This window comes from Rattus norvegicus, chromosome 18 (assembly GCF_036323735.1).
Source record: "Rattus norvegicus strain BN/NHsdMcwi chromosome 18, GRCr8, whole genome shotgun sequence".
In the NCBI taxonomy this organism is placed as follows: Eukaryota; Metazoa; Chordata; class Mammalia; order Rodentia; family Muridae; genus Rattus; species Rattus norvegicus.
The window spans coordinates 21,045,854-21,071,664 of record NC_086036.1 but is presented as its reverse complement, the minus strand read 5'-3'; the positions used below and the strand labels follow the sequence as shown (position 1 = coordinate 21,071,664).

Sequence of the window (25,811 nt, the reverse complement as noted above, 5' to 3'; positions counted from 1 at the left end):
CGTCATCCATTGTTTTCTGTCTCTGCAAGCATCCTGCCCCACTTTCTGTTCGATGGTCCCATTCGAATAAATCTTTCGAGCCATTTTCAAGTACTTGTGCTTTCAAACTTCTGTGCAGTTGTGTGCCTTTCCCCAGTGATTTCTAAAGCAGCATCCATTCACACCAGATGAAAAGGGCATTGATAAAGAAAAGTTTCCAACCAAGTCCAGCCAGGTGAAGTAATGTGTTTATTGGGGTTACATACAGGACCATGTGAGGGAAAGGCAGCTACACCATCCAGAACTCCACTTCTGTCCAAGGTCAATTTATATAATCTCTGGGGAGGGAGGGATTTGTGCTGTTCTATTGGAGCTGTCCTGAATCTTGTGAGTCTCATCTCCCTCTCGCTTTCCCTCAGTGATTAATGAAGCATCTTCTCAACCTGCAATGCCTCTAGAGGGCAAACATTTCCTTCAGATGGGCCACTATGAGAAAACATAGATATTTCCATTACAACTCTTAACAGTAGCAAAACTAGTTTTGAAGTAGCAACAACGTAGTTTTGTTTGGGGGTCACCATTATCATGAGGAACTAACTGTAGTAAAGGGTTGCCGAATTAGGAAGTTGGAGAACCATGGCAGTAAGAGGTGTCAGAGCTGGTTTTCTTTAGGTCACAGGTTCATATCCACACTGAGGACATCTCTGTACGTTACCTTCATGTGTGATGTTTTGGTTCCTGATCCTTTCTTTTTCCCACTTCCTTATCTGTTGCCTAAATCTCCCACCTATCGGGATTCCGGTCAAACAAAAATAAGTTCTGCCTCACATAGTGTTCCTGTCTCTTTTAAGTCAGTTTACCACAAAAATGTTCCCCTGGATGCCCCACTTGAATGTTTGACTAACAAGTGTTCGGTGAGCAAGTGTTAGACCACTAGGCACTGTAGGTCTTTATAGTTTAACACATCATGTAGAACCCGTTTAAGACTGATTTATTTTCTTATAACATTTTCTTACTACACAGTGGACCCCTAAGTAAAGGCTTCTACTTTATGAGTCTAAGGAACTCTCAAAGTTTCATGATTTGGTGACTCATTTGCTATCTCCCTTAATTACAAGTTATTTTAACTGGTTTATTTTTAGAGCCTTAATTCTGAGCACAGTGATCTCATCTTCCTTCTAAGAGCAAACCACTCTCTTTTTACACACTTTCACTGAGTTACTAATCATTCATTCATTCATTTGTTCATCTGTTCATTCATTTGTACATTTGTTCATTTGTGCCTTCAATGGACTGTCTTAATTTTAAGTACATAAACAAACTTTCAATCCTTTGCCTTCCTTATTACATCTTGTTTATTTCTTGTCCTCTAGACCATTTCCTTGTGATTCAAGCAAACACATTTGATTTTTTTCTTTTCATTGACAGGAAAATGAATATAAATAAGACCTTAAAAAAGATTTTTGTAGATCACATATGTGCTATGGATGATATCAGGGTGGGAAATGATATCATAATTAGTCTCTGTTTCATTTTGGCCTTGTTAAACTCATATGTTTGGAACATGTAGCTTTGAGCTATTCTACAATTAGTCTAATATACCTCTACCCTCTACAAGGTTGGCCAGTATTCTATGAATGTCTTCCAAACTGGAGGTCACACCGTGTCTGTGAAATTCACACTATGTTTACTATCTCTAGAGTTTCTTTTACACTTTTGTTGCTTTTGTTATATTCATTTAAAGAAAGCCTTTCTATCACATTCTGGTACTAGAAAGTCAGTAGAGTAAGAAATAGTAAACATGTAACAAGTTGTAAAATCTTTTACAAAAACATAACTCTTCCTAGATCAAGGACGTGAAGGTGAGATGTGAGGCCGGCTCTCCAAGCTGTCGCTGCCCTAATTTTGCATCGATTAGGATAAGGTAATGGACACTAATAATGCCTGAAAGACTCAGACATTCTTCTGGCTTTTGCTTTAACTCATACCCTTGGGTAATTAGCATGCCTCTTGGATCTTGGCCACCATTGACACATTTTCCTGTCCTGGTTGCTGTTGGTTAATCAACACTTAGAGAGTACCTGCTGTGACAGACCGTGTTCTAGCCTCAATGGAAACATTAACTAATGGTATCCATGACAAAAAACAAAACAAAACAAAACAAAACAAACAAACAAACAAAAAAACTAAGCAATGTCTATTCCAGTGTTTATTGTTAAAGAAAGCACAAGGAAGAATATGGAAGGAATACAATACTCATTTTTTTTCACTCTGTGGATTTCTTCTAAAAGTTTCTGTGGGCAAATAACAGCAGCACTATGATTTTTCATTGACTGCAAACATGCAGGATGGAATATCATAACTATAAAGAGCTCTGACAATCTGATGGTGGTTAGGAGCCTCCAACCCCAGTCCCCATCATGGGCTTTTTCAGTTTTGCTTTTCTTGTTGCCTATTTGTTTTCTCTTTACCTAAGTACAAAACAAACAAAGAAAAGTCCACGTGAGAGTAAATATTTACATTTCTGTGAAGATATCTGAGAAAGTAAAAGTGGAAGAGTTGAGATTTTCAAAACATAAATAAATATCAAGTTCAGGTTAGATCTTTCCATATGTGTCCAAAAGAATATAACTGTAGGCTATTAGAAGAAAATCACTAAATACCACAAAAGAGGGGCAGTTGTACTTATATAGGGACAAAGTGATTTGACACTCAATGATTTGCCATGTAGACTTTTGCTTTTCCCCTGGATTAGATTTCTCCCCCATCTGGAGTGTCAGTTGCTCCAGAGAGAAAAACAATGTGTACCCATTGCTTCCTTTTCTTTCTTATCTTTAATATATATTTCAGTTTTTTTCAAATTAATATATAATTACACCTTTCCCTCTTTCCTTTCCTCCTTCTCTCCGTTACATGTACACTCTCCCTCCTCCTTTTCAAGTTCATGGCCTCCTTTCCTGACTATTTACAGATATACACACACATATATATATGTGTGTGTGTGTGTGTATTCATACATATATAATATGTGTATTCATACATATATAATATATAGTATATATGAATACATCCTGTATATATAATTAATATTTAAACATTTTTCAGTCTCTATAATTTTACTTATATGTATATAATTTTAGGGCTGGCCACTTGGTATTGGACAACCAATAGTGAATTGTTGTTGTAAAGTTATAAAAAATAAAAATGCTGTCTTTTATCTCCCACTAGGTCTACACGGCAGTGCCCCAAGATAGCTTCTAGATATCTTAATTCTCACTCAGCAAAGCCTCTCACTCTCTTTGCTCCATCCCCTATCACACTGCCGAAGGCCTCTGTCTGAGCCTGGCAGCAATCTCTGTACCTCTCTAGTTCCCAAGGCAGGTTTCCACGCCAGAAACCCACATCCCAATTCCATGGTGGCCCAATGTCTCCAGCCTCCACTCACTTTCCTACACTATAACATAAAAGAGCACACAACTCAATAACCTTTGACCCAATTGATAAGATATAATTGCCCACCTAAATATACAAAGCCCTGTACGCATCCATCTCTTAAGAACATTTATAACAACCTGTAAATACACAGAGTGAAATCTTAACATCAGCTTGCATTTTCTCTCTGCCGTGACTACCCTCTCTGTCCCTCCTGTCTCTCCTCCTTTCCACTTCAGTCTCCTCCTCTTCCTTCAAACTTTTCTCCCACCCATCCTTCCTTCTGTCCAATTACAGGCCTCCTTCTATCCTGTACCTGCCCTCACCTGTATTTTACAAATTACAGAAGGTTCTGGTAAAGTCATCTGAGTTTTGAGTACAGACTAGGCAGCTGTCCTTGGGGCAGTGGAATTAGCATCAAAATGCAGATAACTCCAGGGCAAACCACAATGGTGAAGATCTTCTCTGAGTGTGATTGTTTTTCCTCTCTTCCTGTTCCTAAGATAAATTTAGCTCTCAGCCCTTATCAAAGGAACTCTTATTTTCAAAAAAAAAAAAAAAAAAAAAGAGGAAGATATTATCACAGCAAGCAACACATTAAAATCAGAAAACAAATGATCTTTTGATGCCCAGCCACAAATGATACATTTTTGGCCAAGCCCATGCACTAAAAGTAATAGACAAAGAAATGAGAATATTTTAACTAGAGGAATAACCTGTCCGCTGTGATATAATATCTTCTTGAGATGACAGAGTGGTTACAAACATAAAGTAACAATAACCTGGCTGGATAAACAAGACCTGAACAAGGATGACACCAACATACATGTTAACATAAAGGAAGAATATTAGGGTCTCTATTCTAGACTAAGAACTAAAAGTAAGTTCCTTAAGGTTTCAAGATGAGCACAATGAGGCAAGAAAGAAGACAGAGGGTGAGAACAAAGAGAGGGACAGAGTAGGATAAAGAGAGAGTGAGTGAGCAAGTGAGTGTGAGAGTGAGCGAGCGAGCGAATGTGTGAGGGAGTAAGCATAAGAGATGAAGAGAGGGGTTTTCAGGCTGTGCACTCCAACACGTGTGTCCTAAGGACCAAGGAATCAGATGGATCTTTCGTGAAATCAGAGGAGAGTAATGCCCTGCTGGCAGCCTCTGTCCTAGAAGACGACAATGACAATCAATGGGGTTTTCCTTAGAGAATGAGTGGAAGAAGAGCAGCCTTCAAATGTAGTTTTGAGGGCAGAAGATAGAAGAGGTAAAAAATGGCAGAATCCCTGAAGTTGTTTTGTTTTGTTGTTTTGTTGTTTTTTTTCTGAGTAGTAAGTCATAGCTAAAGAAAGGAAAAGCAGAAGAAACAGTATCATTATCATTAGGGATACATGGGGATTGTACAAGGTTTGTCAACTTACAACAAATGCAAATAGTATATAGAAGATGAAATGCAAAATGGTAGATAGAATCACTGAATACAGATACAGAGACTTCATCTAGCCATGGCATCCAGTAAAGGGACCTGTGAACTCCGATGCAGGATACATAGGAAAGCACAGCTGCTCAGATGCTGAACAGCCTCCTAATCTTCTGGAAGACAACTGTTGGCATCATCATCTTCACCTTTCCCATCCTCACCATCTTCCAAACAGTAACCCAACCAGTGGTACGTTGTTCGTATCTTTCAATGACTTAATGTACAACATTAATTCCTCTTTCACTATATTCTTTTCAGACTGTCAATCGCATGCTGTACATGACAGGAAAGAAAAGAGATCAAACCTATGAGCCCATCTGATGATTCTCAACAGTGTCTTAACATATATTTGTGTACTTTTCCAATAAAAGCAAACCTATCTATATCTGTTGTCCACGCATCTCCTGTTTTGTCTTCCAACCAATTGTTGAACCTTAAAACCTGTACATATTGATATGATTAGAAAAACATGGTAGAATGATAGAAGACATTGCAAAGTTTAAAATTATACTTCATTTTCATGATGCTTTGGATACTCTGCTCCCTGCAGAAATTATTTTATTTTTGCAGAAATCAATAGATATTATGTAAGCAGTCCTTATTATAATTTGAGCATTTAAGAGTATAGAATAAAGTAGCTAATTGCAATGTCACTCTACTGTAACAGAAGTGTAGAGTAGGACAGGGAAACCACTAATGACAATAAATTAATTTCCAAAAATTCCATGGAGACTTTAAAAGGGGGAGGGGTATATTTGGGGCATGGTTGAGGACCAGTGATTAATTGAACAAGAGGGATGAAATGGAAGAGCTGTACATGGGCAAAGTAAGTCTGTGCATGCTGTTGCATTGATATATGGCTACCTATCTTTTAAGAAAGGGGTCAGTGATGTGTATTCTGCAGCTATTCAACCAGTCGGTATTGTTCATTGTAGGAGAAATTATTTGGAAAGAGTATGAAACTTGTCGGAGCAATGCCCAATTACATGTTCCTTCCTCGGCATTAATTATGCACAGAACCTTTATTTTATTTTTTATCACATTGTTTTTAAAATCTTGCCTTATAATTTTAATTGAGTAAAAAAAAAAGAATGTTCATCTATGTTCTCATATATCTCTTAATATCAGTATCTAACCTTCTAATCCGCAGAAGCTGTTTTCTTCTCTGGATACTAAGGGTGACTACATGATCGCTCAGTCCAGGTGTTGGAATAATTGTGATAAATTAAATGAATACTGAATGCGCCATGGCCTCCAGCTGTGTGCCAGGCTGCCTTTCTCATAGAGGTTGAAGAAATAACCCATCCACTGTCCAATTTCCATTGCTGTAGGTCTTTCCGACAAGAATGTTTTATCAAACTTTAAAGGCAAATAAATTATCAATTTAGAAACTGATTTCTGTCTTCTGGTGGAAAAGTGATATTTTAAAGCACAATCAGGACTTTCTGCAATGGTACATAGAAGAACATTGGAGAATTTCTTTGACTTTGTTTCTTATGCTCCCTATTTAAAATATAGCCCAGTTCAAGGTATCTCAAGAAAAAGAATTCAAATTATTTTTGTTAATAGAACGATAAGTAAATGATTAAGGAACTCATGTAGATTGCATGAAGGATTGCCAGTATACTTTTTTCTCATCATGTCAATGTGTTTCTTTTCTAATATATATTTTCTCCTCTTTTTCTTATATGCTTGTTTTTCTTTTTCCATTCTGTCTTACAAATGTATATTTTTAATGACTGTCAAGACATATGAGTGAAATATTACATCAAATATCTTAGTTCAAGGCCATGCCATCTGAGGGACATTGTCTTCTCCCATAATTCAATAGTCTGAGTTAATCTATGATATACATAGGTTTCACTTCATCTTATTGAGACAATCATTTTTTTTTTTTTGGAGCTGGGGACCGAACCCAGGGCCTTGCGCTTCCTAGGCAAGCGCTCTACCACTGAGCTAAATCCCCAACCCCCTCATCTTATTTTTCTTTTCAAGAAATAGCTACTGGGGTACTTGGCAGTCCTTTTGTACACAGTCAATCATATAATGTAATTTATGGAGACATTTCTTGATGTGCTGTCACAGGGTAAATGGGTCATCAGGCTCTGATGCAAAGTTAACTGGAGAAGGGCAGAGTCCAAAAGGTAAACAAAACAAAATGAAACAAAACAAAAAAATGTAATCAATGAAGATGACGAACAGTGTCCAATAGCTAGGAAAAATGACAAGCCAAGCATCTATTCAGCACAAAATTTAGTAGTAGAGAATCATTGCATCAAAAGACCACATGAAATATTGAGAGAGGTCCTTTGAGTAGCTTATTAATTGATATGAGTATCATGGTCCTACTTGTCTCTGTTCCAGTAATAGTGTGAAAATAGATAACAAAATTTATTCACCAATGTGGCTGTTATTTGTTGAGAGGTTAATATCAAACTCATCATTTCCTATCACCGTTTATTTCTCAGTTGAGTTTATCCAGGAAAAATAGCTGAGCCCATGGGGAGTCTTTTGCTCATGATAGAATGATATTGTGATTGAGGAAGAGCAAGAAAAGAAAAATCTTATTTCGAACTGTATCCTCTCTCATTCTTCTCTTGCATTTTTCCTTTTAACCATTACTGGTACCAGTATCACCTCTGGACTCTGGACGCAATTAGGAACCAGTCTCCCAGAAAAGAAAAAAACAAAACAAAACCAATTCCAATCCCAAACCCAAGCACTAGTATGTCTGTTGCTGTCTGTGGTTGGGCCTCTGCATTTTCTCACTAAGAGCCTATCTTTGGTAAAACTAGAACAACTTAAAGGTGGACGTGTAAATAAGAACATGCTTTTGAGTTTACTCTTTACAATTCCAACCAAAAGATAGATCTGCATTTGAAATTGTATCATTGAATTGGAAGAAAATTACATACAAACTTACATTACTTTTATTTTCTGCTGATGCAATGGAAATCCTGAATAAATAAACAAACAACTTATAGGAGAAAGGATTTATACAACTCACTATCATAGGTTATAATCCTTCAGGGTAGAAAATCAAGGCATCAGAAAATGTAAACAGCCAGTCACACAAAACCTACAGTCAAAAACAGAGAGTAGTGATTTGATGCATTCATATTAAGACTCTTCTCATTTTCTCTACTCTTATATAGTACAGAATCCCCTTCCTAAGGAATGGTATCTTTTACAATAAGCTTGTTTTCATATCTCAATTCATAGCAATAATGTGTTCCCCTTAGGTACAACCACAGGCCAATCTGGGTATGACAATTCCTCATTGACATTCTCTAACAAATGACTCTAGATTGTTCCAAGTTAACAGTTAACACTTACCTTCAAAATATTTATGGGGGAAACACTACAAATGTAAAGAGTGAGTTTACTAGTGGATGTATATATTGTTATATGTCCCTGTAACTGCTGAAAAGGCTTTTTTGACAAAAAAAAAGCTTCTTTTCTAGTTGGTAGATGGACGAGATTTTGAGAGCTATTGACTGTTGTACAGAGTCCTGAAGAATGAATAAGAATTAGATCGTCATAGAGTAGGTGACCAAGTATACTAAGCAGAATGAATGACAAGAGAGAGGCAAAGAGTAGTGAGTGTCTTGAAAGGTTTGTGGCACATCAACGACAGTTAAGCTTAACTAAATGAAGATTATATTAATGGGGAGTCAAAGTTCAGTTATTGGAGCCTGTGATATTTCCGAGTTAGAAAGAACAATGCTATTATTTTCAATATCAAGGAGGATACAGGGGCAATGTGTAAGGTGAACATCGCTGGGCAGTGACCAGAAGTAGATAAAGTAAGGAAACCAGGGGAGAGATGCGTAGACAGAAATGATAAATGTTATTCAAAGAAGTAAAGAAGAACATACACGCTCATACAGCATTTCTTTTTATTTGTGAGGCCCTAAGCTAAATCAACATGGTGGACAAGGAAAAGGGAGAGAGTGACATAAAGAGAAATTGGGTTTGAATCTGATATCCTGCAAGGAGTGGTGTGTTTTACTTTAACAAGGGGAAGTCAAGGAAAGAAGGGGTTGTAGAAGAAAATTCCACATTCACTTTTAAGTAAAATGGAAAAGTATGTAAAACACTTCATTTAAGATCTCTTACAAGATGTGAGAAAAGTAGAAATGTAGTTAAAGAGTGCAGGTAATTTAATATATTTTCCTTCAGATGTGAGTTCTAGTATACGAGTGAATTGTATTTTTGTGTAGTTATGAAGCATGGAGTGAAATGGGAGTATTCATATCTAAGAAACAAACACCTTATATTCCAGGAAGATTAAGAGAAGAAAAGGGAGCCAGAGAAAAGAACTCAGAGCATTGGAGAAATGGATAAAAATTGATGATAATGATTAGAGACAGATATAAAATAGATGATAAATTGATAGAGAGTAATTGATAAATAATAAATGGCAAAAGAATATATAGATATTAGAAAACAGAATAGATAGATCATTGATAGATGATGGATGGACATATGTAGATAGATGTTAGATAGGTGGAACATAGATTAGTAATAGAAGAAAAATTATGGACATTGACAGATTGATACATGTGAAGACAATAGTTGACTGATGAAATACATAGATGGATGGAGGGAGAGAAATATGGGTAGGAGAAAAAAATGAATTAATAGATGAAATGAAAATAGGTAGATGTAAGACTGGACAAATAGATATGTGGAGTAATTGGTAGATGATAAATGGGTAGATTGATGGATAACAGACAGAGGATAAGCAGGGGGATATAGAATATGAATGGAGGATAGGTAATGAATCAATGTTGGCTATCATAGAATCAGAAAAGAATAGATGTATTTTTACATCTGTAATACCCTTCTGAAATATAACCTGTGTGAATAGAATCATAGGAGCAGAAGTTGCATAGTGAGATTGAGGAAGTTATGACCAAATAACCGCAGTGGCATTGCATCTGGACAGGAAAAACAGTGTGGAGACTGGAAAGTGCAGGGACAGAGAACATGGGATCCCCACTGCACAGGAAAGATGGTGTGGAGACAGGAAAGTCAAGGGACATAGGACATGTTGATCCACTAGCTCAATGTGGTTCCATTGATTTCATGCTCCCATTCTCTTTTACTCAAAAGTATGAGATGAGAATAACATGTGCAAACAAACCATGTATGGTGCACTATGAATGGTATTTCAAATGTTACTTAATAGCTGTATTAGTTATTAATATGACTTGTCCCAATATTTGAGGCAAAGTCATACACATTTTTAAGTCAGCTGAGCAAATTAGTTCATCTATTTTTCTTCTTTCTTTTTTTTTTTAATTTTTTTCTCCATCTTTATTAACGTGGGTATTTCTTATTTACATTTCAATTGTTACTCCCTTTCCCGGTTTCCAAGCCAACATCCCCCTCCCCTTCTAGATGGGTGTTCCCCTCCCAATCCTTCCCCCATTACTGCCCTCCCCTCAACAATCCTAAGTAAGGTCCACTGGGGGTCCAGCCTTGACAAGACCAAGGGCTTCCCCTTCAACTGGTGCTCTTATTAGACTATTCATTGCTACTATTCATTCATTAGACTATTCATATGCAGTTGGAGCCCGGGGTCAGTCCATGTATACTCTTTGGGTAGTGGCTTAGTCCCTGGAAGCTCTGGTTGGTTGGCATTGTTGTACATATGGGATCTCAAGCCCCTTCAAGCTCTTTCAGTCCTTTCTCTGATTCCTTCAACAGGGGTCCCGTTCTCAGTTCAGTGGTTTAATGCTGGCATTCGCCTATGTATTTGCTGTATTCTGGCTGTGTCTCTCAGGAGAGATCTACATCCAGTTCCTGTCTGCCTGCACTTCTTTGCTTCATCCATCTCATCTAGTTTGGTGGCTGTATATGTATGGGCCACATGTGGGGCAGGCTCTGAATGGGCGTTCCTTTTGCCTCTGTTCTAAACTTTGCCTCCCTAGTCCCTCCCAAGGGTATTCTTGTTCCCCTTTTAAGGAAGGAGTGAAGCATTTGCATTTTGGTCATCCTTCTTGAGTTTTATGTGTTCTGTGCATCTAGGGTTATTCAAGCATTTGGGCTAATATCCACTTATCAATGAGTGCATACCATGTGTGTTTTTCTGTGATTGGGTTAGCTCACTCAGGATGATATTTTCCAGTTCCATCCATTTGCCTATAAATTTCATAAAATCATTGTTTTTGATAGCGGAGTAGTATTCCATTCTGTAGATGTACCACATTTTCTGTATCCTTTCCTCTGTTGAAGGGCACCTGGGTTCTTTCCAGCTTCTGGTTATTATAAATAAGGCTGCTATGAACATAGTGGAGCACGTGTCTTTGTTATATTTTGGGGCATCTTTTGGGTATATGCCCAAGAGAAGTATAGCTGGGTCCTCAGGTAGTTTAATGTCCAGTTTTCTGAGGAACCTCCAGACTGATTTCCAGAGTGGTTGTACCAGTCTGCAATCCCACCAACAATGGAGGAGTGTTCCTCTTTCTCCACATCCTAGCCAGCATTTGCTGTCACCTGAGTTTTTGATCTTAGCCATTCTGACTGGTGTGAGGTGGAATCTCAGGGTCGTTTTGCTTTGCATTTCCCTTATGACTAAAGATGTTGAACATTTTTTTAGGTGTTTCTCAGCCATTCGGCATTCCTCAGCTATGAATTCTTTGTTTAGCTCCAAACCCCATTTTTTTAAGACCTTACATATTTAATACAGTGTGTTACCCCTGTACAAATGGAAAAAACTTAAGTTCAACATTTCAAGACCAATATGGCTGTTAATTTCTGTACAGTGCCAACTCAACACAGTAAATGGGGATACTTTTTTCCAAAGTTGACAGCACAGCTAAAGTTTCCAAAAATTCAAATTATATATCTGTATATATATTTATATTTATATAAAAAGACCAATAATAGCAGTGTGTTATGCATCAACAGCAGCAACAGCTTTTCCAGGTTCTGCAGTCATCTGAACAAAACTGTAGAGACATCCAGCACACTCCATTAAAAAAAAAAAAGTAAAAAAACAAAACCTGAGAAAACAGCACAGTTCTGTTACTCTTGTGGTACCTGGCACCATTTTTTTTTAAATTAGCTTCTCAATCATCATCTGGAAAGAAAACATTCTGAGCAACATCATTAAAAACAGCTCTGATAAAGCACGGTCACTACTACGTATCATAAAGCAGGTACAAGCTATTTTACATCCACAGAGGTATGATACAGTACTGTCCTACATCTATAATACTAGAGGATACAATTTAAAAGGCATTATTTGAGACTTGATTCTACTTTTCCAGCAGAGGGCCCAAAGGATGGTGTGACACAGCTTTGTAAAGAAACATACTCTAGACAGGATTTCCTTTCACTAGTGGCACAGTTCTAAGGATTCATTCTCTCCATGAATGTCAGCTAAAACCGTTATTAAAAAAATGAAATATCCCTAAAACAAAACCGTATAACCACCGGATTCACATGAAGATGACCTAGTGGAGACAAGCTGGACCTCACCTTACCAACAAGCTCTCAAATCTGTTATGTTTAAACAGTGAGACCTACAAGGAAGGAGATGCCAAGTAGTGCTTCAAAGCTTCGGACCACAATCAAACACAGCATCCTTTTCAACAGAAGCAGAAGCTCATCTGAATATGCTCAAGGATGCTGACATCAACATTTAATCATCTCCTCGCTCATCCAGGAAGAAGGGGAGATCAGTTACTACTGTACTTTATTATGTTCAACCAAATCACCATGTTACAAAAATAGCAAGCTGCCATAATAAAAAATAAGGCTCCTCTATCCAGCACCAGATAGCATCATTTTACTTTCAAGCCTAGAAATTGCACACTTGTATATAAACCAACCGAAGATGAGGATTGATAGTTCATCTTGGTGGATTTTTCCTTTGATGAATATGAAGTGTCCTTCCTTATCTTTTTTGATGACTTTTAATTGAAAATTGATTTTATTTGATATTAGAATGGCGACTCCAGCTTGCTTCTTCTGACCCTTTGCTTGGAAAGTTGTTTTCCAGCCTTTCACTCTGAGGTAGTGTCTGTCTTTGTCTCTGAGGTGTGTTTCCTGTAGGCAGCAGAATACAGGGTCCTCATTGCGTATCCAGTTTGTTAATCTATGTCTTTTTATTGGGGAGTTGAGGCCATTGATGTTGAGAGATATTAAGGAATAGTGATTATTGCTTCCTGTTATATTCATATTTGGATGTGAGTTTATGTTTGTGTGCTTTTCTTCTCTTTGTTTTGTTGCCAAGACGATTAGTTTCTTGCTTCTTCTAGGGTATAGCTTGCCTCCTTATGTTGGGCTTTACCCTTTATTATCCTTTGTAGTGCTGGATTTGTAGAAAGATATTGTTTAAATTTGGTTTTGTCATGGAATATCTTGGTTTCTCCATCTATGTTAATTGAGAGTTTTGCAGGATACAGTAACCTGGGCTGGCATTTGTGTTCTCTTAGGGTCTGTATGACATCTGTCCAGGATCTTCTGGCCTTCATAGTTTCTGGCGAAAAGTCTGGTGTGATTCTGATAGGTCTGCCTTTATATGTTACTTGACCTTTTTCCCTTACTGCTTTTAATATTCTTTCTTTATTTTGTGCGTTTGGTGTTTTGACAATTATGTGACGGGAGGTGTTTCTTTTCTGGTCCAATCTATTTGGAGTTCTGTAGGCTTCTTGTATGCCTATGGGTATCTCTTTTTTTAGGTTAGGGAAGTTTTCTTCTATGATTTTGTTGAAGATATTTACTGGTCCTTTGAGCTGGGAGTCTTCACTCTCTTCTATACCTATTATCCTTAGGTTTGATCTTCTCATTGAGTCCTGGATTTCCTGTATGTTTTGGACCAGTAGCTTTTTCTGCTTTACATTATCTTTGACAGTTGAGTCAATGATATCTATGGAATCTTCTGCTCCTGAGATTCTCTCTTCCATCTCCTGTATTCTGTTGGTGAAGCTTGTATCTACAGCTCCTTGTCTTTTCTTTTGATTTTCTATGCCCAGGGTTGTTTCCATGTGTTCTTTCTTGATTGCTTCTGTTTCCATTTTTAATTCCTTCAACTGTTTGATTATGTTTTCCTGGAATTCTTTCAGGCATTTTTGCGATTCCTCTCTGTAGGCTTCTACTTGTTCTCTAAGGGAGTTCTCCACGTCTTTCTTGAAGTCCTCCAGCATCATGATCAAATACGATTTTGAAACTAGATCTTGCTTTTCTGGTGTGTTTGGATATTCCATGTTTATTTTGGTGGGAGAATTGGGCTCCGATGATGCCATGTACTCTTGGTTTCTGTTGCTTGGGTTCCTTCGCTTGCCTCTCGCCATCAGATTATCTCTAGTGTTACTTTGTTCTGCTATTTCTGACAGTGGCTAGACTGTCCTATAAGCCTGTGTGTCAGGAGTGCTGTAGACCTGTTTTCCTGTTTTCTTTCAGCCAGTTATGGGGACAGAGTGTTCTGCTTTCGGGCGTGTAGTTTTTCCTCTCTACAGGTCTTCAGCTGTTCCTGTGGGCCTGTGTCTTGAGTTCACCAGGCAGGTTTCTTGCAGGGGAAAAGTTGGTCCTACCTGTGGTTCCAAGGCTCAAGTTTGCTCGTGGGGTACTGCCTAAGTCCTCTCCTCGGCGGCAGCAACCGGGAAGATCTGCGCCGCTCTTTCCGGGAGCCTCAGTGCACCAGGGTTCCAGATGGCGTTTGGTGTTTTCCTCTGGCGTCTGGACGTGCGCAGAGTGCAGTCTCTTCTGGTTTCCCAGGCGTGTCTGCCTCTCTGAAGGTTCAGCTCTCCCTCCCATGGGATTTGGGTGCGGAGAACTGTTTATCTGGTCTGTTTCCTTCAGGTTCCGGCGGTGTCTCAGGCTCAGGGGACCTGCCGCTCCTGGGCCCTCCCCTACGGGAACCCAGAGGCCTTATACAGTTGCCTCTTGGGCCAGGGATGTGGGCAGGGGTGGGCAGTGTTGGTGGTCTCCTCTGCTCTGCAGCCTCAGGAGTGCCCACCTGACCAGGCGGTGAGGTCTCTCTCCCACGGGGTTTGGGAGCAGAGAGCTGCTGCGGTCCGGGATCCGCGGGTGTGGGACTTCCGGTAAACACAGGAAGTGCCCGGTCCTAGAGGAATTTTACCTCTGTGTGTCCAGAGTTCACCAGGCAGGTTTCTTGCAGGGGAAAAGTTGGTCCTACCTGTGGTTCCAAGGCTCAAGTTTGCTCATGGGGTACTGCCTAAGTCCTCTCCGCGGCGGCAGCAACCGGGAAGATCTGCGCCGCTCTTTCCGGGAGCCTCCGTGCACCGGGGTTCCAGATGGCGTTTGGTGTTTTCCTCTGGCGTCTGGACATGCGCAGAGTGCAGTCTCTTCTGGCCTCCCAGGCGCGCCCGCCTCTCTGAAGGTTCACCTCTCCCTCCCACGGGATTTGGGTGCAGAGAACTGTTTATCTGGTCTGTTTCCTTCAGGTTCCGGCGGTGTCTCCTCATCTATTTTTCTATACACTATATTGTTAAATCCCCAGCTGCGCTCACCAAGTACTTGATAACTGCATTTCACCTGGGTCATTTCTGCTCCATCAGTCTGTCCTTAAAGGGTATTTCACTTAGCCACGTGCTCCTGGTGCATCTGCTTCAGTACCAATACAAATCTAGCATTTGTATACAAAGCACCAGAACAAAACCCATAGAGGATGTTTTAGCAATTAGTCTAATTGAATTGCAGCCTGGGCAGGGCATGGAATGCAGAACAGTAGTGAAGACAATGGTGAGAAGCTGGTAACCTTGGCAGATCCCCTATCTGCTCCTCTACCAGACATAGAGGGTATTAAACTTATATATCTTATTTACTTTGAGAAGAGGAAGGATACTATATCATTTCAAGAAAACCTGTACTTGGTAGATAGATTTCCCTTTGAGTTCATTAGCTTGAAAACAAGCATGACACTGCAGTAGTACTGTATAGCTGTTCCCATGCTCAAAGCTCTCAGCAAATATTAGCTAATAAGTTTTTCAAACATGGTAGTTTTCTAAGTATGTATTATTGTTCATATCACCATGTCAAGAACGGAGGCCAGCCAACTGTGTAACTTGTTAAGAAAGTAGAGTACATCTCTGTTCTTTAAATATCTACTTCTGTCTTGTCATTTGCTCCAGGACCATGTGTCTACCCTTTTACAAGAAGCATGAGGTATGATACAAGAAGTTAACCAGATGTTAGAAAATGTCTATACTCTAATGATGTGGCCTTGATTTACTGAGTCCCTCTCTCTTCTTCTATAACAACATAATTAGGTTCAGATAAAAAAATATCCATGTTGTGGTCCCTAAAATGGCCTTCTAAGACTCTCCCATTACTGACTAGGTCTTGCCTCCACCACTTTTACCCCAAAGTTGGGTTCAATAAAGATTCAGTGAGGTAAATTTTTCTAAGAAAGAAGCTGCATGTCCAATCTAGTAAGTCCCCTTCACTCTAGACTGCCATATCTTATATATAATCCTCAGTAAAATTTTACATAGAGCATTCAGGAGGTATTCGTGCATCTTTCGGAGCATGATTAACTGTCTTTGTAAATCTTTACAAATTGGCTACAAGTTTTCTATTCTCATGTTCCTGTAGCGATGACGAATTATAAGCAGTGAGTAGAATATAAGATGACTACAAAGTAAATAAATATTCAAAGGCACCTCTACCACTACTACCAGCAAAGCCATGCAACCACAAACACAGGGGCCACTATTCCAGCAAATTACCTCTAAGTTAACCCACAACACTCAGCACTTATGTGACTTCTCTAGCATTACAAAAAGTTGCAAGAGATAGCTCTTACTCTTATATTTTCAAGTAGCTATATTTCCCTACCATTCCTGTTATAATTTATACTTTTGGAGTTCCTCATATTGACTGAACTTCTTTGGATGATTTCATTTTGTTTGGATTTTTTGTTAATTTTTTTCTTACTTATTTCAACAACTGTTTGGTTATCTTCAGGTCTAACAAGTCTTTTTCCTCTATAAGACCATGGCTGATCAGAGTCATAAAAAAAAGAAAAAGAAAAAAAACTGAATCTCTTCTACCTGCAGCTCCAATTGGGATGGAGTGTTAGTAATTCTAACACCAATTCCCAACTCTGCTCTTCACTGAGCCAACCGTGTGCTCACATCAAAAGATGACATTCCTTGCACCTTTGAATTTTTGATACATCCCTTTGATCAGCAACCCTTTGTGGATGGTCTGTAGAGAAACACACCCATTCTGTTGGTGGACATTATCTGAGCAGGCTGATCATACCATTCTCTCATTAGCCTGATAGTTATGTGCATGTTTTTCAGTCTACAGTGCAGCCTGTGACCTTTCCTGTAATTCAGTTCTCTTTTGTTTATCCTGGAGGCATTGTAGTGTGTGTTGCTCAAGGAGACATGTTTGTGCAGACTTCGATTATATGCATCCTTGGGGTGGGGGGTTTGCCCAAAGTGTGAATGAGTGGGCAATCTACTGTGTACTGTGAAAGCTCAGTCTTTGTTTCTTATGCCCTTCGCTGGGAATTTAGTAAATAAAAAATATAGAAATATATTTATATTTAGAGAATTGCTTGGAGAAAAGACACATATGTATTAGATAATACTTGGAAATTCTTTAAAATAACTTGATACATACATGGCAATTTGAATCTGAAACCTCAATGATGTGACAGTGAACAGAGATTAGTGTATGCCGTTTTGAAGAACCATAAACAGAGGAAAATTAATCAAGATCCACAACATTTCAAATTTAGTCTATGGTCTAGACTAGTCTCAGACCGTAGACTTCCCCTCCCTGTGATTGTTCTAATTTTATAATACTCTATGTTTATTTAAGCTGAGCAGACGAGTAACTTTCAGATATTCTATTGTACTGCTGCGATACATATTTAAGTGTACTTATGAGCAAACAGGAAAATCTACTTATTTCCTAACACTAACCTGGAGGCACTGAGAGTCGCTTCTATGGCATGCTGCTCTTGTGCCAGGGACGGTAGCATGGACAAAGATTGTACAGCTGTCTCAATAGCATGGCTGTTAGTACTTCCTACTACACCGACTTAATGCCATTTAACTTTAGTATCAACTATATTCCATGGATTAGAATAAGCAGCAATAGTACAGCACTGCCTTAAGCTTGATAAGCAGTCAGGGACTCACTAAGACAAGCCACACTGCCTTAAGTGGAGTAGACTACAGGCCATAGCTTTCTGTCTCTCTGTCTCTCTGTCTCTCCATCTCTCTGTCTCTCTGTCTGCCTGTCTGCCTGTCTGCCTGTTTCTCTCTCTCTCTCTCTCTCTCTCTCTCTCTCTCTCTCTCTCTCTCTCTCTCGGAGGGGCGTTTGCTGCTGGTGGGTAAGGAAACATAGCATTTCCTATCTTTTAATCTTGAGATCAGATTGATGATAAATATCTTTTCTTTCTTTGATTTTTACAAGAGAAAAGGAACAATTCAGAGAGGGAACTTGGCATATTTACACTTCCTATGATGTGGGTAATGCGCACGGAAGCTGTGTTTGTAAGGCTGATTGACTCAGCACTGGTGACAGAGTCCAGATCAGTATTACGCTTCCTATCTGCCGTGTACACAGGTGCTGGGTTCATCTATGGAAGGGTAACACATACTTATGGGACTTGGATCTCCTTGTACTGTTCCACCCCCAAGATCTCCTCCAGGTTTCCCTTTCATAAATAAGACTTGGTCCCTCCTTTCATCTTCACATATTTTAGTTCTTCAGACATACTTCAAATTGCCCATTCTCTCTGAAGGAAGCCTCACCCAGCCTGGCTCAGGCTTTGCCTCCCTTTGAACTGCTGTCTATTATTCTCAATACCTCATGTAGACGCTGAAACTTATTATGCCAGGTTGACTTATTTATAGCTCAAGATGCAGACCTGACCTTGTTATATTTTACTTGTTTTTATTTCCATTTCTCTTTTCTCTTTCATCTTCCCCATAATTACCCAATGTTATGCTCTGCATGGCCCTATAGACGTAAAATGTATGCATCTGCTAAATTATAAAATGTTATCTGTAGATATATGAGATTTATTTTTAGTTGCATAAAATATTGCACAATACTTCATAGTATATTTCCTACCCAATACCGCACATTAAGCAATTAGAAAAATATACACTGTATCCCAACTATGAGTGAAGAAACCATATCAGCAAACTGTGATCCCCAGATTCATTTTTAAAGCTGCAGTTGAGCCAGCATGGGAGAAGAAATCAATTAATCCAAGAAGTCTCTTTCAGATGTGCAGTTCTCATCTTAAACTTCAAACAGACAAATAGTAAATAGATAACCTTTGTCTAAAAAGGTCATTGAGTTAAAACTGTCATGAAGCACTGAGCATGCTATTCTGCTATTCTTTGGAACCACTCTTAGTAATGATGAGCATCACTGCCAGCACAGAACCTTCTCCTCTGTGCTTTCATGCAGACAGGCATGTGTTTGATTATTCTTCATAGAGAGATGAGACTGTTCATTTCTGAAGAGCCCCACTCCACTTGGCTAAAACAAACACCACAGATCTGTTAATATCAGAGTGAAATTGCTTTAAGTAAATGCATTTTTCTCACCTCAGTTTGCAACAAAGAACTATCCCTATGACTTTTCTGTCCCTTAGGACCTTTTTCTCTGAATCAGCTTCTTCTCTGATTAAATAATGACTAGCCTACCATATGCATTGTACTTTCCCTGTCTACGGCAATAGGCAATGTAATGTAATCTAGTCTGGATACTTTATAATATATGTATTATGGTTACAAACTTGTGATTTTATAAAAACAATAAAATATTTTTCCTGGTAAGAATGTTGTCAGTGTTCTGTCCCCCCACTACTTTGATTACCAGGTCAGCAAGGTTAGGGGGAGAGGTCGGTGAGCCATTTATAGACATAAACAGCACCTATTATTTGTACTAATAACATAAAGTTTGTGAAATACTTAGGTATTATCCCATTCAGTACTATTTAAAATCTTACTTAATAGAGATGCACAACACTATGCTTAGAGACTGAGATTATAACCCTACCACCTGGGGTACTGACGTAGCTGTACAGGAATGGCTTGATGTGACCAGAAATCAGTCTCTTATTTGGAAATCCACTTGTTTTATCCCATTTTTAGATCAGTGTTAGGTTCAGGCTTGTTTCTGTTTAATGTTTGACTATCTCAGTGTACCACCATGAAGAAAAAAAATCAATTATTTTGATTAGAAACGAGCTATTTCTCTTGCACATGCAGACATTTTAATAAACACAAGTATCATGTTGAATAAATGAAAAGCAATCACAACTAAAAGAGTGTTAACCATTTTTTCCTGAATATCTCATTTAAATTTCATTTCTCTATCACTGTCCCCCCCCCCACACACACACACAAACGAAAAAATGGAAGCAAAACTTCTGAAAAAAAAACCCTTCATGATTCTAAGAAACATTCATCAATGGAAAAAAAAATATCACAAGTCATTTGAAGCTGGGAAAATTCTGTGTTTGACTTGTAAACATGTTGCATCTTTAGATAAACCTTGTTTTTGTAAACTATCTGAACTCTTTGTGTTTCATTTCTGAGTTCAACATGGACGACAGCAGGCTCACTCATCCAGGAGTGTGTAAACGTGAAAAGCTTCCCGCTGTCATTGCTGAGGAACGGCGTGGAGCAGAGCCGGTGGCCTCTGCCACACAGCACTGTTCATCTGTCAAACTCTTTCATTTGAAAATAATGAGCAGTGAAGAGTTTGAAAAACTAAATCTATTAAAGATATTTATGCAGGAGAGCTATCACTAAACACCTCCATTCACTCATATAATGAGATTGGCATCCTGATAAAATTCTTGTCTTGTAAGATAATGATCTTATGGCTTTTTCTGGCTCTTAAAACAAAGATAATTGGGTTAATCTCTGCAGGAAGTCCATCTGTTACCAGTAAGCCATTTTCATTGTGGATGACTTTATTTTAGAAACATGGAAAAGGGCCTTGCCACTTGCTTCTTGGTCCTGGGAATTGGAAGCATGGAAGTCAAAATCTAAAAGGTAGATGAGTGGAAAATATGACTCCCGTGGTGAGTTCCCTATGTGCAAAGAGAGATACTGGCAAGAGTTAAGCTTCATGTTTGTAGAAAGCTTTTCATTAAGAATTCAAATATGAAGTTTCTGGCACTATTCATCAGTAATAAGCATGTTTCTGAGACAAACAGAAAATTATTAATATTGTACAGTAGTGTGGTACTTTATATAGACAAAGCCATACAATTAGGAATGCAAAGTTTGCACAGGCAGCTTCAGCTTATATTGATATGTGTGTTGACTCCATCACATGCAGGGCCATGCTGTGCATGTGCGTGTCTTGATTACGTCCTGTGCAAGACTCCAATCTGCTGACTTAATTCTGCATATCTGCTGAAGGTAAATTTAAGCCTCCTCTTTTACAGTCCACATTTAGAATCTACATTGCATATTGGCTGCTTAATATTTTTAATTATATTTTTATGAAAAACGGGTCACTTAGCATTTATTTTAGATCAGAAATAGTATCTTTGGCTAGGGAGTTAACTCAGTACCCCCAAGCCCCGTGGAAACACTGACGTGGTAGTGAATACATTTGCAACTCTAGTGTGGCTAAGCCTAGACAGGAGGTGGGGGAAGGATGCTCCTTGGGAGCTCTTGGACTAGCTAGCCTGGTGTATACAGTGATCACCAACAAGAAGTCTTGCTTCCCCTGAAGATAGAGGGTAATGATTGATATTCAGGTTGGCCTCAGACCTGTAAACACGTATTTGGCATGAGTATGCCTGCATATTCATACACAAGATGGTTCTCGTAAATATATTGAACACACATGTCATGAACATGTACGTCATAAGCATGCCTATATGTCACTGATTCATATCAAATACTTACACATATGCACTTCATATATGCATACAAATACACTCAAAGATTTTTTTTTTAATGAAAGGACTACTTTAAGAATCTAAAGGTTGTCCAAGTCGATTTAGGAAAAATGTCACAGATACATCCTCATTTTCTTCCCGTGTACTTTTTCCATTCTGAATATATGTCTTTACTGATGTGTTCAATCCCACATATCTTCTGACAGCATCAAGAAAGTTCTAATCACATGTATTTTGTGTTTCAGAGAGTGACAGTCTGGTCATTCGTCATAGCATAATAGTGACCAAAGAGATCACTATGCCTCTAAACTTTGCCTCCCTATACTCTCCCAAGGGTATTCTTGTTCCCCTTTTAAAGAAGGAGTGAAGCATTCGCATTTTGGCCATCCTTCTTGAGTTTCATTTGTTCTGTGCATCTAGGATAATTCAAGCATTTGGGCTAATAGCCACTTATCAATGACTGCATACCATGTGTGTTTTTCTGTGATTGGGTTAGCTCACTCAGGATGATATTTTCCAGTTCCATCCATTTGCCTATGAATTTCATAAAGTCGTTGTTTTTGATAGCTGAGTAATATTCCATTGTGTAGATGAATCACATTTTCTGTATCCATTCCTCTGTTGAAGGACATCTGGGTTCTTTCCAGCTTCTGGCTATTATAAATAAGGCTGCTATGAACATAGTGGAGCACATGTTGGGGCATCATTTGGGTATATGCACAAGAGAGGTATACCTGGGTCCTCTGGTAGTTCAATGTCCAATTTTGAGGAACCTCCAGACTGATTTCTGGAATGGTTGTACCAGTCTGCAATCCCACCAACAAAGGAGGGGTGTTCCTCTTTCTCCACATCCTCGCCAGCACTTACTGTCACCTGCGTTTTTGATCTTAGCCGCTCTTATTGGTGTGAGGTGAAATCTCAGGGTTGTTTTGATTTGCATTTCCCTTATGACTAAAGATGTTGAACATTTCTTTAGGTGTTTCTCAGCCATTTGGCATTCCTCAGCTGTAAATTCTTTGTTTAGCTCTGAACCCCATTTTTAAATAGGGTTATTTGTCTCCATGCGGTCTCACTTCTTGAGTTCTTTGTATACTTTGGATATAAGCCCTCTATCAGTTGTAGGATTGGTGAAGATCTTTTCCTAATCTGTTGGTTGTCACTTTGTCCTAACAACAGTGTCCTTTGCCTTACAGAAGCTTTGCAGTTTTATGAGATCCCATTTGTCAATTCTTGATCTTAGAGCATAAGCCATTGGTGTTTTGTTCAGGAAATTTTCTTCAGTGTCCATGTGTTCAAGACACTTCCCCACTTTTTCTTCTATTAGTTTGAGTGTATGTGGTTTGATGTGGAGGTCCTTGATCCACTTGGACTTAAGCTTTGTACAGGGTGATAAGCATGGATTGATCTGCATTCTTCAACATATTGACCTCCAGTTGAACCAACACCATTTGCTGAAAATGCTATCTTTTTTCCATTGGATGGTTTTGGTTCCTTTGTCAAAAATCAAGTGACCATAGGTATGTGGGTTCATTTCTGGGTCTTCAATTCTATTCCATTGGTCTATCTGTCTGTCTCTCTACGAATACCATGCAGTTTTTATCACTATTGCTCTGTAATACTGCTTGAGTTCAGGGATAGTGATTCCCCCTGAAGTCCTTTTATTGTTGAGGATAGTTTTAGCTATCCTGGGTTTTTTTTTATTCCAGATGAATTTGAAAATTGTTCTGTCTAACTGTCTGAAGAACTGGATTGGTATTTTAATGGGGATTGCATTGAATCTGTAGATCACTTTTGGTAAAATGACCATTTTTACTATATTTATCCTGCCAATCCATGAGCATGGGAGATCTTTCCATGTTCTGAGGTGTTCTTCAATTTCTTTCTTCAGAGGCTTGAAGTTCTTATTGTACAGATCTTTTACTTGCTTGGTTACAAGGAAGTAAGACCACCTTAATTTAAGTGATGATAACCATGAGTTTCTCTTGGAATTATGCAATTCTACTAGGGAAGTCCTGCATAGAAATGTTAAATGAAGCTCCCTGAAAGGAATGTTGGCAGTCACAACACAAAATGTGTGTCTTTACATATAGTGCCCCCCATTATTTTTCAGAAAAATTAACAAGTTTAAAAGGGTAGTGGTCAAGTAAGCTTGATTATTTGGGCAGGAAGGAGTTAAAAGTCGAACATTGCTGGTCACTTGGATAGTTGTTTGTTATGAGTACACAGAGTCTAAAGATGGGAAAAGAATATAGTTAGAGATATCATCCAATAACTGGAATGCAGAGCACATCCAGACTATGCCTCTCTCAGTAGAACTTGAACTAAGACTTATTAGCCTTACTGAATGCTGCTTATGAGGTCAGGATTCCATATCAAAGGAATTCCATATCTAAGGTTGAAAATGAGAGTCAGAAAAAGTCTATTGACTAAGAGAACTCTCCAGAACTAAAGGACAAAAAGATCTCTGAGCTATATGCCATGCTTCCAAGAACAGGAAATACAAAATCCTAGGTGAAGTGCCAAGGCCAGAAAAATTCAGTGATATCAGAAAGGGGGTTAGGACATAGTTAGATATAACTATCACATACATGTCCAGTCTTAATTTGTGTCAGTAGAAACTAGCTTCTAAATTCAGCTTTCCCACCCCTCTTTGTGACATTGTTGGCCATTAGTTAAGCACAGATTTAATTGAAGATGTTGAGTCCACAGAAATAGATATGGGAAACAAAAGCTAGTAAAAATCTTTCCTAGAGACAGATTTTAGTGCCACAGTACTGAGGATTCTGGGGAATCAAATTTATTCTCCCCCCTAACTACACCTCCATATTTCTTCAGAGATTTAGAGCAAAGCCTGATTAATCTTTCCTAAACCATGGTTTCCTAAACCTTGGACTTGAGATGACATCATACTATTTTTTTTAATTATGCTGGTGATTCAAAGTGTACACAAAGAATCTAGGTTCATATTCTCTACCAGGAACTTTTCTCATCCTTCTTACACTGAAATTGGTCAGGAAGGCTATTACTCAGGATCCGAGGAGAGCACAGAAATCTATATTTCTGAAAAGTACTCTGTTCTGAAAACTACTGAAGGTGGACATGAATTTCATAGGTGGTACTCAGTCAGGTAAGGGATTTTAAGGTATTTATCCACAAAATAACATGCTTTCCAAATTACTTATTTGATAGAGTGCTAGCCTAGAGTGCACAGCACACTAGATTTAATCCCCAGTACTGTATAAGCTACACTTGTTGTGTGTGGAAATAAAGGCAGGAGGATCACAAGATCCTCACAGGAGGATCTTCAGTTTGAGACCAGTCTATTTCAAAAGTAACCAAAAAATGTGAAAAATAAACATGTTATCATAAAGCTGTACTCTGTAAACCTGTGATGGTAACACTAGGTATGGAGGTCATGTCCTTAGCAAAGTCTGATTTCCTTAGTTACAAAAAATTTTTCCTAATGCTGCAGTATCTTTAATACATAATGAATAAATTCTCTGTCAGACACATAGTGTAAGACTCTCAGAGAGAATCTTCCCTCAGGAGGGAGATCCTCAAGCCCCAATGACCAGTCCGAGTCCACAGGCTGCAATCTGCAAGAGGATTTTTATTGATCAGGAAGCACAGGTATCTGTGGGCGTCCCAGTCAATTCGGAAGACTGGCGTGCCTAGCAGAACCAGGGATGGGTTTTTATAGTGTATTGGAGAGCAGAAGCAGACTTACAGAAGCAGATGCATGGTTACAGGGATATGATTGGTGGAGTAAATGAGGCATACGTGTACATTACCTATTTTGGCTATAATCATAACAGTGAGTTCAGCAAAAAGTACATGGTGATCAGGTCTCCCGGGGGGTCAGGGACTTTTTCTTTTTCCCTGCCAGGTGGCCCACGGAGCAATGCCCATAATTGAGTCTTGTTTCTGCATTTTGTTTTCTTTTCTGGGCTATTTTGTCTAAATGTTGGGTCAGCTTGTCCCACAAGTCTTGTGACACATTTGAACTTCCTGAACTTTCTCATAAGGCTTATTTTAGTTCCAAGCCTGTGTATTTAAAA

The 25,811-nt window shown here is 38.8% G+C and overlaps 1 long non-coding RNA gene across 1 annotated transcript in view; it reads right to left on the bottom strand.

The window, feature by feature from the left end:
- Positions 1 to 204: 204 nt before the first annotated feature.
- The window catches only part of LOC134483003 (uncharacterized), a 33,294-nt gene continuing 7,687 nt past the window's right edge, over positions 205 to 25,811 (bottom strand). The window contains exon 2 of the long non-coding RNA XR_010059790.1: positions 205 to 465. This is a non-coding gene — a long non-coding RNA (uncharacterized LOC134483003). The remainder of the gene's footprint in view (positions 466 to 25,811) is intronic.